Here is a 12,489-nt window from a genome sequence, read left to right as displayed (position 1 = left end):
GCACATACATGCATATACATACACACATATACTTATGCATATACATACACACCTGCACATTATGCATAGAACATAACAACATATACTTAGCTGGGGTGTTATATGAACTCACCACTCAGTTCTTGAGTATAGATAACCAAGACGGAAAGACATTAGAACTAGTCCAAAAAGGCCCGAAGCCGAACCGACGGTCTGTCCGCGCTGCTGCTATGTGAGAAAAGCCCAGTGAGATGAGGGGAGGTCGTTTTCATGCTTCATTTTCGTTGGTACCGGGTGCTTCACCTGCTTGGAGTGCCGGGGCTATGGTATCCACATAGAATTTCTCTGCATCCTCCGGTGTATTAAAACTGTACCTCCTGCCATTGAACGTGATCCGCAGCCGAGCCGGGAACAGGAGACCGTATCGGATGTTTGCAGCCCGGAGTTTTTGCTTAATGTTGTTGAAAGAAGCTCTCCGCGATGAATATGAATGACTTTGACGGCGAACATTGTATAATTTAACCAAAAATACACCGTCTCCTCTCACACTTTAGACAATGTAGTTTTTACGCTTTTAGACGCCGTGTCTAAATTGTTTGAAGTCCAGTTCCTATTAATTAGTTTACCGCGTTCAGTGGTGGAAGCGGCTGACGAACTCCATTGCAAATATTCCCATTTAATTTCGGACGCTAATTTACAAGATAAAATTAAGGATGTCGAATATGAAACAAACACTCGTGAATAGTGAGGAGCAGCTCTTTAATTCGGCATGAATTATAAAGAACCACAAACTCGATTTACTGTGATATTGTGAGATTTGTTTTGTGCTGATGTAAATTAGCCATTCAACAGAGTCCGCTAATATTAAAGTGACTGTGACAGTGTCTGTGTTGACAGACACAGAAAATACGTCAGGGTTTTGTTCAGGTTGTTAATATGTAATAGTCTGTCGCTACTTTTGAAGGTAAAAAAATACTTGTAGTTTGCTGGCTGTTAGTTCCGCCACTTGTTTTGTTTGCCGTTTGTGCTTTATTAGAACAGGGTCACATGAATAAAAAAGTTTTGTTATTTTTAATAGTAGTGCTGATTTCAACCCCCAAATCGCTGTCCGTGAAAAAGTCAGATAGTGATGTTGGACTTTTCCACAGACAATGATGACCCCAGCACACTGATTGTAAAATTTCTTGTAACTTTATTGGAACTTGATATGGAATGAATGGACTTTAATACACTGTTAATACACAAAGATGACTGACATGACAGGCTCCGCACGCAGATTCACCTCGAATCACGGAAGCGCCTTCATCAGCGTGGCCAGCTCATTAATATTCATGTCCGTCGGAATACCAGCCAATCACGAAGTACGTTCATCAGCCGGCTCATTAATATTTATGTCCGGCTCATTAATATTTATGAGAAAGGAAAGTGCCGTATCCGTAGGCCACAGGCTAGGGGTACGGGTCCGTATCTGTAGACACTACCCACCTAAAAATATTGTGTTCTGTTACAAATAATGCTATCTAAGTTGTGTATCAGATGCAGACGTAAATATCTGGACATAAAACCTGAAATCTCGATCTCTTGTCTCACTTTCATTGTTTGTCAAACCCAAATGTTTTCAGTGTACAGGGGAAACAAAGGAACTGGCCTCAGTGTTCTAATAGTTTTGGAGGGGAATGTACGAATATGTTTTAGTCCTTTTTTATCCTGCCATGTTTTTCTTTCATTGATCAATTTAAGTATACAAGAATATTTGCTGCCATCGTAAGACATTGGCTCTAACTATGGAGTGAAATTACTGCCAAAACCTTACAAACACAAAAAAATGTGTTTTATTCACAGCCAATGATTCACAAACAAACTCAGTGTGTTTTGCAAAAGCAAAATGTCATTCACAACTAATGCACTTAAGTTTGTTCATCAAAAAAACGCTCCACAAATTAAAAAATATATATATCTGCACTTACATTAAAATATCCTTCAAGCGCAAAATAAAATCTTTCAAGTACAAAACAAAATCTTTCAAGTTTCATTTTTTTTCCGAGTACAAAAAACAATTCTGCAGGTAGGACAAACAATTCTGCAGGTAGGAAAAACAATTCTGCAGGTAGGAAAACAATTCTGCAAGTAGGAGAAACAATTGGCTCCCCGCTGTCACGTGGCTTTTGACAGTAACTTTGCACCTTGCCGATTCGCATCCGCAGGACTTAGGATTTATTCACAAATGCCAGTGCACGTTCCAAGAACTGTTGTGTAATTTGCATGCCACAACAGCAGGTGGCGCTGTTGATGTCGTTTAACGCATAGCACCATGCACCATCGACTATGGCCAGGACCAGAACCGAGTCAGTCAGTCACCCCAGTACAACGCGCCATGAGCAACCAACAGGTGAGTTTATGGTCATTGCTGATGAAAAATTAAATCATCTTCCGTGGGTACATGTAATTTTTGTCACAGCCGGAGCTAACCCATCGAGCTAACTTAACCACATATTTTGTTTCTCACTAAATACGTCTTGTTGGTGGCGGTCACTTCAACCGCAGTCACTTCAGTCAAACTAATCAAAGACTATAGCTCAATATAATATAAATGTACGGAGCGGTTTCACCACGAACTTCTCCTGAAGTGGTGGTGACTTGCTTAAATAGACCCTATAGACATGATTAGGTAGGTAAATAAATAAATAATAGTGGCCACTGCTATGAGGTCCAAATGTAGTACACAATATAGCTCCAACTTTTGCACAAAATGCCGGTACTTGATGGACAGCTGGGTAAGGATATTATGCGCACCTTTTCGGCAATACCCAGGACGTGCACTTCGGATGCCATGAAGCAGGAGGATAAGATAGGTTGTGAGAGCCTCAGAGTAGAAGTTTCTCATTCATTGCAGTAATGATTGCAGTAGTGATTGCAAAATTGCAACCATATTTGGATCAAACCAAAAGAATGAGTTGCAATCTATGTTTAAGAGGCTCCACACACGGCTTCACTATGTTGTCAGTCAGCAGCCTCTGGATCTGGATTACCTCCAGTTTGTGTGTTCTCAGGAGGCTTTTCTTTTTAGTGCTGTCAGCAACCAGGTTCTCATCCCCAAATCCATATTGGATTCACTCACAGAGCTGCACAAGTTGGTGGTTGAAGCAATAGAAAACCAGGTCCCCATAGTATCTGTGCAGGTTCTTCATGGAGCAACTGGATTTGATATTTCACCAGATTCTCTGTTACATTTTCTCAACCAAGGCCTTCCTGTACCATGCATTGCCAACTTGATGGAAGTGTCCACTCGCTCCATCTTCAGAAGAATGAGCCAGTTTGGTTTTTCTGTCAGAACACTCTACAGCACTTGTTCAGATGCAGAGTTGGACTATTTGGTAACAGAAATCAAAAACAGCATGCCTCATGCCGGGTACCGCTTGGTTAAAGGAAGCTTGCAGGCCAGAGGATTCAGAGTGCAGTGGGAGAGGATACAGACCTCCATGCATCGTGTGGACATTATTGGCATTCTTTGTTGCATGAACCAGCTGGGGTGTGTTGTGCGTCGCACCTACTCAGTTCCTGGTCCCAGAGCCTTGGTCCACTTGGACACTAATCACAAGCTAATACGGTATGTATAAATAAGGCCTGCGGCAATGCACACAGTGCAGTGAGAGATTCTGTATCATTATTGATTGCTTGCATTTGGCAGTGGGTTTGGCCCCCTTAACATTCTTGAAAAGTTACAAAACTTTCCAGGATTGTCAGGCCTGCCTCAAAATTTTATATTTTGCAGTCTCCCAGAGAAAACGATGAAAAGTGGTTCCAGACTTTGATGGAAAACTCATGTCTCTTGAGAATGAAAGTCAACTCAAATACTTAAAAAAGGATGGCCATTACGGGACTAATGATCAAATACCTCCAAGGGGATTAATTAATGCATGCTCAAGCTTGTCCTGTAACTAGACAACACAGACAGACAGACAGACAACATAATAAAGATCAAAAGGTGGAGGTCACACGGAGCAGAGTTTACGCGGGAGGAGGGTGGGGGACTTGAAGTGAGGGGCAATCAGTCCACTGAGAGGGCTTCTTGGTACTTGTTACTAAGAGTTAAAGAACATTGTTTTGATGAGCTGTGTGTGAAAACAGTCATAAAATCACTTATGCTTTGATTTGATGTCATATAAATGAAGCTGATTTCATTTACGTATATTGGAGGCTGTATGATTGTGTCTTTTTTTTGTCTAATCAGGTACAACATTGTCATTTTCGGTGCCGTTGATGGCTTTTCAAGAAAGGTATGATTCATGAAAAACAAAAATATTAGAGAACCGCATGAAAATAAATATTTAGACCACTGTTAATTTTCTCTACAGATCATGTACCTCGGTACAGCAAACAACAATCGGTTCTCAACTGCACTGTCCTTCTTCCTACAATCAGTGAACAAATACGGATTTCCATCACAGTAAATAATGGAGCCTCATAGGTTCATTACTTGCCTTGCCTACTTCACCACAATATGCAATCTTGTATTCCTTGCATGTAAAGAATGTACAAATTATCAGCAGAGTAGGTACTACTGATTTGTCAATTAAAATTATGCTTTTTGTTGGCTTACAGCAGAAACAATACTGCTAACTAGTTTTGACCTTATGTCTTTCATAAATTAAGATCATTTACTTTACCTGTAAAACAAATTGTGGTCTAGTAGTCTTGTCATCTTAAATTCTGTATTATTAAATATGAAAAAAACAACAACTCGCAATTCTAGTACTAAATTTTTTAACCAAATTATTTTACACTTACTATCAATCAAGACAGACAGACTATGTGTTCTAAAGACAGAGCACACTCCCATCATCACTTCAATTAACCTTTAAGCTGCGGTCAATTTTCCTCTGAAATTTCTACTGAAGATGTACAGAAAGTAAATTGAATGCCGTTCTTGAACTGTTTGGAGTACAGGCATGGTTGGGGTCTCCTTTGAAAGCTAACAACCTGAATTTTCACCCAGTGCAGTCAGAATTACTCTAGGTGCTACTGGCACAAAATTATTTATGTTGGAACACACTGAATTAGGATGAATTTTATTCACGCCTAAATTTTTTCCCTAATAAAACACCTGAAAATTAATGTGGCAGCACTGTGACAGCTTGAAACACAACAAGGCAACAGCCTGGGGTCTTACATAGTTCAGGACAAAATTTCAGAGCAATACTACAAGAAATGAGTGTTTCACACGTTTTTGTACTAATATGCCCAATTATGTCAATTTTGGACACCCTATGTACACCCTGTGCAAAAATGGTATATGTTCATTTATTAGCCCTTTTTCACATTATTTTCACTCCAAAAACTCATAAAGAACTCAAAAAATCACTTCAGATAAGCTTCAGTGTGGATCTTGATCTGAATCAGAGGCACAGACGGAGACAGAGAAAAGCTGCAGCTCCTGGCCGCACCAGGAGAGCAGGAGGTGTGAAAAATCACACAGAGCTGCTAAAACCCGCCTCTCGGCTATTCAGCAAGCTCATTGGCTACATGCCCTGTCAGTCAAACGTTTTCTCCGACGTGATTTGCTCAGAATTTACTGATGAGATGAGGGTCACCATCGGTCTCGGCAACGGTTGGCTGTTTAGGCTTCGGAGGCAGCGATGAGTCACTTGATTGGTTGAAATGCGGTTGGAATCGAAAGCAGAGGCTTCAGTCGCCATTTTCAGACCGAGACCGTGTGGATTTCCGAAAGCTTCATAAAATTATGGACAAAAATGCAGTGAATTATGGAACGCGCGGCGCCACCATGCGCCGCGTGGACGTGCACGGAGCCGAGCTATTTGTGGATTATTTACTTATTTCTAGACATGTTTTGGACAAAATATTATACTTGCTAGTATTGTCTGGATGACTACTCTTGGATTATGGCCGGTTTTTGTGGATTATTTTCATCGTTGATCGGTAAAAGACCATCGAAAGGTGAGTTATGCCCTTTATGTGTCCCTTTAAATTTTTGTTGTTTGTTTTAGAAATTTGTTTATATTACCCGCTGTGGTAATCACATCTGAAAGTGGTTTATACCGGCGGATTCATGAGACTCTAAGCTTTCCATGGATGTATAGTGTTTCTATCATCGCGTTTGAAGCTAAATGAGCTAAGTGAGATTTGTTGCCATTAACTTCAGCGGGCCCGAATACGGGCCCGTGCGGCTTAAGGGGTTAAATTAACATTCCAATAATTAGACAAATGTGGTAAAACATATTGATTAGAGAATGAGAGTTTTGGTAGAGACCGTCAGAATGTATCTACCAGTCGACTAAGGGACTACAGCTCCCGCTGTCCGAAGGTAGACACTTTGATTTTTAAAATGTATTTAATTTTCTACATAAAACAACTCACTGCATCTACTATGAAGCAAGTGTATTTACATAAAATGTGAATACAAAGTTTAACTTCTTTTGATTTCCATAAATAGGAAATGCACAAGATGTTTGTTTGTTTGAGGGTAAGAGGAGATCATGGAGTCGAGAATGTTGACATTGCGCGGCTAATGTTCTCTGTCAAGGGAACAGGAAGGCCTAGTTTCATTGCTGGGAAGAGTGTGCACAATCAAAGGCAAGGCAGGCTTTTGTCACCCTCCCCCACCTGAAATATGTATTTTTTTTAAATGGCTTGGTAATGATGAGTATTTTTCTTCTGAGACCTTTTGGTAATGTCACTGGTTAAATAAAGTAATTGAAAAATGTTATGCATGAATTTATGTAAAACAATGTCTAATCATATCTAATTTAATCTCTGTCTCATCTAACTCAAACTCTTTTAACAGAATTGAGTGACTCTGGAGAGACTGTGCTGTGACCAGTATTTACTACAGTGTGCTGCACTCACTGGAGGAAGATGGTTTGCTTGACTTATCAAACATTGCACACCTCTTCAGTTGTCATTATGCATTTCTGCCAAGACTACAAGATAGTCTGGATATCTTCAGTCATGGATGGGATAACTACCCATTCAGAACTGAGGGCAACCTAACACCGAATCAGCTGTGGGAGATGGGGAACATGCAGCATGCCATGGCAGAACCTGAAAATGCAGAGATAGAAGTCAAATGTCTGTGCCGTGTTGTTAGTCTAGAAAAGCACTTATTTGAACATCGGGATGTGCTATGAAGCAATGTCCAATATAACCAGGCTTTCTTAGTATGAGCTTCAGTTTAGTTCATGGTGCTTTTATTATTCATTAATGTGCATACACTCAGTGAGTTCCACTGGCGCAAACACATGGTACATATGAAATGTAGTGATGTGCAAAACTTGTAAAAAAAAAAAAAAATCAATGCTCAGTTACTGTAACTGTGGCTGATCAACTTCATTACCAAGGCCTGTCTTGCACTGCTTAGCTGTTATGGCTCACAACAGCAGATTCTTGCTGCACATCACTGTTGCTATATGCATTGTTATCACGTGTATTTTGTCTAAGTTTAGGGATCCTTGATCATACATAAACATTTTTCTGCTTTTCAGGGATTGTATCTACCACATTTGGACTGGGAGGACAGTAGAATGCCTGGTGAACAAAACTATGGAGTCAATGTGCCTGAGATGGGGAATGTACTGAGTGCTGAACAAATGGCTGCTCTGATGGCAGCCATAAATCCCCTGGGACAATCAGAGTCACATGGTGCAGACATCTACCTGGCTACTGTCCAGTATGTCCAGCACCTACTGTGCTTACAGTAAGGCTTACTCAGGAGATCACACAATACACTGTCCTGAGTCCAAGGCCACATTTAAAGGAATTTAAATGTGTACATTGACAAAGACAAAACTAATCTGTGTTTGAAATCTGTAAGCTGCCTAATAAACCCAAATTAGTGAACACGTACCAGTTTTCAGGATTGCTGTAATAGACATTTACTTTAGAAGACCTGTTCATTATTTTATCTAAGAACTAATTCATCAATACAGTCGTATAAGTTTAACCACTGCTAAAACATAATAAAATCAGCAAAACTTGATGGCCTGTTATTTCAAAGTTTGAACAAAGAACATACCATTTGAGTAATTCAAGAATGTTATATTTCCAGATGGCTGACAATTGTTTTTCCCAACATTTTGTAGTGAACATGTCCTTTGCCGTATTCTTTTCTCCTAATAATCTTTTTTTTCATTTCCAGAGGGCTGACAATTTTTTCCCCTCAACCATTGGTAGTGAAAATGCCATTTGCTGTATTCTTTTCTGTTAATCTTTTTTTCCCCACTGCAACCAGAACCAAAAACTAGCAAAATAGTACAGTCATGTTTACCATAACTTTGTTAAAACAGGGTGTTTGTAAAACAGTAGGCCTCTGAACACATGAACCAGTGCCTCACCCCCTTTCGGTTTGTGAACATGGATGGCCTTGATTGCATATCCAACACTGAGCAAAAACAATGATGAAAACTGCCTTATACAAAGGCTACATTTAAGCATGGCCATTACACCAATCCAAATCCAGTGTCAGATGTCTGAATGCAGGCAATCAATTCTTCCTTAAATGTAGAGAAGTCCTTGTAGCGGGCAGGAAGACGGAGAGTCTCAAAGCATGTAGAAGATTTTGGTAGGCAACATTCAGTCTCACACACACTGTGAGGGTAGTCGTCGGTTTCTCCCATCCAATCCAGAACGTCACAAGTGCCTTCAGTTCATCACTGGATGCTACAAAATGTGAATACACATATAAATGGTCATAGTAATGGAAAATCCTCTTCTTAAATAATAATAAAAAATAGCTAATGGTTGTTACACAGTTATTTGTGAGGAAAACCAACCAATACTTTGCTAGATAGGTGTTGACGATATAGCAGATTCAGACTCCAGATTTCATCTATATCAGTTTTCTGAATAATTATCAAAACAAACTTTAGAGCAAATCTTTTACATTTATGCCATATATGGTCACTGTACCTTCTCCAGATAGTCATTGTTTTTTTTAACAGTGTAAAGTATCTTTTTGAGGTTGTGAAAATAAAATGTGGCGGAATTTATTTGGATTAGAAAAAACTACAGTGGAATAGAAACTGAAGTATACCATTTTCAATGAACCGGCGAAGGTAACCAGTCATGCGGTTCTTGTCCATCAAAGAGCATTCATCATCGTCAACATCTTCATCAGTCATTGTAGGCCAGCTGATGCATTCCAGAATGTGCTAAACACAAGATAAACAAAACATAGAAAACGTAAACCATCTGGAATAAGCAATAGCCCTGGAGTGTTGATTTAACAATCAAATTTCAGAAATGGTTAGCAGTTTTTTTTAACGGAACTGTTTACCTCTGGGGTCAACACAGCACTAAACTCTCGAGGGAAAATTATAGGAGCTACATCTGGACGTTCACTGATGAATGGCCACAACATGGTTTCTTTTAGCCCCTTTCTTATTTGCTTTATCTGCCTCATGAACTGTCCAATGGCCTACTGGAAAAATACATCGATTTTTTTGTTTGTTATACTGGTTTAAAAGATATATGAATGACTATTAATAATTTAAACATTAAATAAATACTGCATGATGTAGAAGCCTTTCAAAGAGCCATCTTCGGTTGTTTTCTGTCATCAAAGGAAGGTCCCATGCGAGACACAAGCTATCAAGACTCTCCTTTTCATCAGCTGAGAGTTCAGGACTCCCTTTGACCTTTTAGACAAAACACAATGAACACTTAAACCCAATCAAAAAGATTGGTGTGTGTGTGTGCGTGTTATTACGTGTAAAAATATGTCACCTAATACAGTTTTACAGAATACATACCAGTGTAATTTTCTCCCGTAGATCAATGTCTGGACAATCATTGATATCGATGATGGCAGTTTCTGCTGTGCCCCCACACAGGATGTGAACAATCGCAGGGCTTAGGCCTGTCAGTGCAGGACCTCCATGCAAAAAGCAATGCCCAACATGCGGCCTGCCATCAGAAACAGGTCACTCTCAACAAGAAATGCAGACGATGAAGGTACAAGATGGTCTGGCTCTCCATCAAACAGCCTAGTGTTTCCAGAATTTCCTGTGAAAAGAGAAAAAATCCTCAACCAATAATGAACTCAAAATATCCATGATTCTGTAATTGTATATATAAAAAAGGAACAATCAAAACATACAGTCGGTATAATGCTCAATACATTCTAAGTGCCTCATGAAGTGAAAAAGAACTCCCAGAAAAAAATGTTCCCCATTCTAATCTAGCGTCCCTGTGTTAATTGTTCATTTGGCTCTTTATATAATCACTTATATGTCCAATAAACAGTATTAGAATATATTTAACATAGGGATCCCATAAAATTCCTGTATTTCCTGCAGAGCATTGTCAAATCTCTGATGACAGCTAATTGAGCATAGGGGCATTTACAAAAGATAATTCAATCTAGTTTGATTCTATTTCACTTTGAAATTCTGTTTGTCACAGCATAAGATTGACCTTCCATTTCACAAGGCCTTTAAATACGCATTAATTGGAGAAATTATGTAGAATATTGCAGCTAAAACGCACATCACATAATAGTAGGTAAATTGAAGACAGTACCTAAGTTAATCTTAAAACCATTTTCAGCTTGTCCATGATTCTGGAGAACAGGAAGCAGTTTACTTCTCCTCCAATTGCAGGATCACCTAATAATCATAAGATGTGTAAAGATTCCAGATTAATAGTATTGCAAAAACAAAAACAAAAAATAAGACTGCACATAAATTGTATAACAAAGACAGAAAAAAGATGAACCTTCAAGTCTGCATTGGAGAGGATTTGCCCACTCCACACTGTGTGCTTTGTAAAAAGCAATTAAAGCCATTTCTTGGTCTAACTTGCTGCCTCTGAGGTCAACATGCAAGTGCAGTGGCTTCCCTGATGCATGAATGTCTAGTGTTTTCTCCCTGTACAACTGAGTAGCCCTTGCCGGGTCTTCTGTGGTCTTCCAATCTATAAATGAAAAAAAAAAAACTTTAATGAAGAACTCAGGGGCATCAACAGGAAGTGGTGTGGTGTCTATTTCATCTTGTATTGGAATGATGAAAATCGTGTTTCTTCCAGAGTTGGATGCAGTCTTCAGCAATTTTGAGTTGTATCCTTCAGACTCAGGCGGCACCAACCTGAGCTTTCTCTGGCCATTTCCACCTTCATCATTTTGGACAGTGGGAAAGAGATCAAATTAACAAGGTTAAAGTAAGGAAAGGTTTTCTAGCCTGGGAAGTTATTGAGTAAATAAATAGTCTGAAAACTTTTAATGTTAAATGGTTGTGTTTATATAGCACTTTTATCCAAAGCGTTTTACATATGTCACATTCACACACTGATGGCGGAAGCTGCCATGCAAGGCACTAACCACGACCCACCAGGAGCAATTAGGGGTTCGGTGTCTTGCTCAGGGACACCTCAACACGAGCTTGACAGGCCGAGGATCGAGCTGGCAACCTTCCAGTTACAAGACCGCCACTCTACCCACTGAGCCATGCCGTGTTAATGTTAGTTTGCTTTATATGACAATTTCAAAATTCAAGTTTGGAGAGCAATATACCAATTGCTATTAAATGTACTTCATTACAGAACAATACATTTTTGGTCATTATACTCTTAATCAATTACCTATTTAACTTCTACTTATTAATTATGTAACTAATGTGCCTGTATTTATTAATCATGCTACTCAGATGTTTTAGTTCCCCTTACCAGTTGACTTGTAAAAAAGCCATCCACCGGACAAAGCCTCCAGCTTGGGAAATTCATGCTGAAGCATATCTGAAATCTTATAAAGGCCATATAAAAACAACTATGAGAAATTCATAATAAGAAATTATCACTCAAAATTCCATCTTTTGTTCCTAATTTTATCAATGTACCTCTGCATGGTTGCTGTTTTCAGGCAATGCAATCTGACGTTTCCCTAAGTCTGCCATGAGCAGACTTAGCTCTTGAGATCCTTCTGGGGTTCGGGACATTGGTTTAGGGAGAAGATAAAACTGAATGTTTATGGTCTTTGTAGACTCTTTTGAAACCATTTTAAAAAATGATGGAAATTGCCATTTCCCAGATTTCTGTTGTCTTTGAAACAGAGCAGGAAAAGACCTGCAAAGGAAATTGAAAGGCATGTCATACAAAATATGGAAACTATATATATATATATATATATATATATATATATGTATATATATATATATATATATATATAATATATATATATATATATATATATATATATATATATAGTTGACAGATTGCACTTTTTCTAACCTTGACATCTCCTGTTGCACACTGGGTGGTCTTGGTACATTTGGCTGACAAGATCCCTGGCTGGAATGTTGGCCATGGTTCTGGCCGGGAACCTCAAGCTTCTCGTGGACTGATGATAACAGAGACAGCAAATTCTGTGCTGCTTTCTCAATATTTGAATAGTCTGGCTTCTGCAAACACATGCATACAAAAAAAAAAAAAAAAGAAATTTGAATATTTATCAATAAAGAGCATTTTACCAGTTTACAGAAAAGTTAATACCATGTACTAACTTGG

The 12,489-nt window shown here is 39.0% G+C and overlaps 1 long non-coding RNA gene across 1 annotated transcript; it reads right to left on the bottom strand.

Moving 5' to 3' along the window:
• Nucleotides 1–7,262: 7,262 nt before the first annotated feature.
• On the bottom strand, nt 7,263–9,509 carry LOC127531263 (uncharacterized). The gene is made up of 3 exons (XR_007938212.1): nt 9,269–9,509; nt 9,026–9,143; nt 7,263–8,652 (listed from the first exon to the last, which is right to left on the bottom strand). It is a non-coding gene; the product is annotated as an uncharacterized LOC127531263 (long non-coding RNA).
• Between the last annotated feature and the right edge of the window lie 2,980 nt (nt 9,510–12,489).

The sequence above is a fragment of the Acanthochromis polyacanthus genome, chromosome 20 (genome assembly GCF_021347895.1).
Source record: "Acanthochromis polyacanthus isolate Apoly-LR-REF ecotype Palm Island chromosome 20, KAUST_Apoly_ChrSc, whole genome shotgun sequence".
In the NCBI taxonomy this organism is placed as follows: domain Eukaryota; kingdom Metazoa; phylum Chordata; class Actinopteri; family Pomacentridae; genus Acanthochromis; species Acanthochromis polyacanthus.
This window is presented reverse-complemented; position numbering and strand designations above follow the sequence as displayed.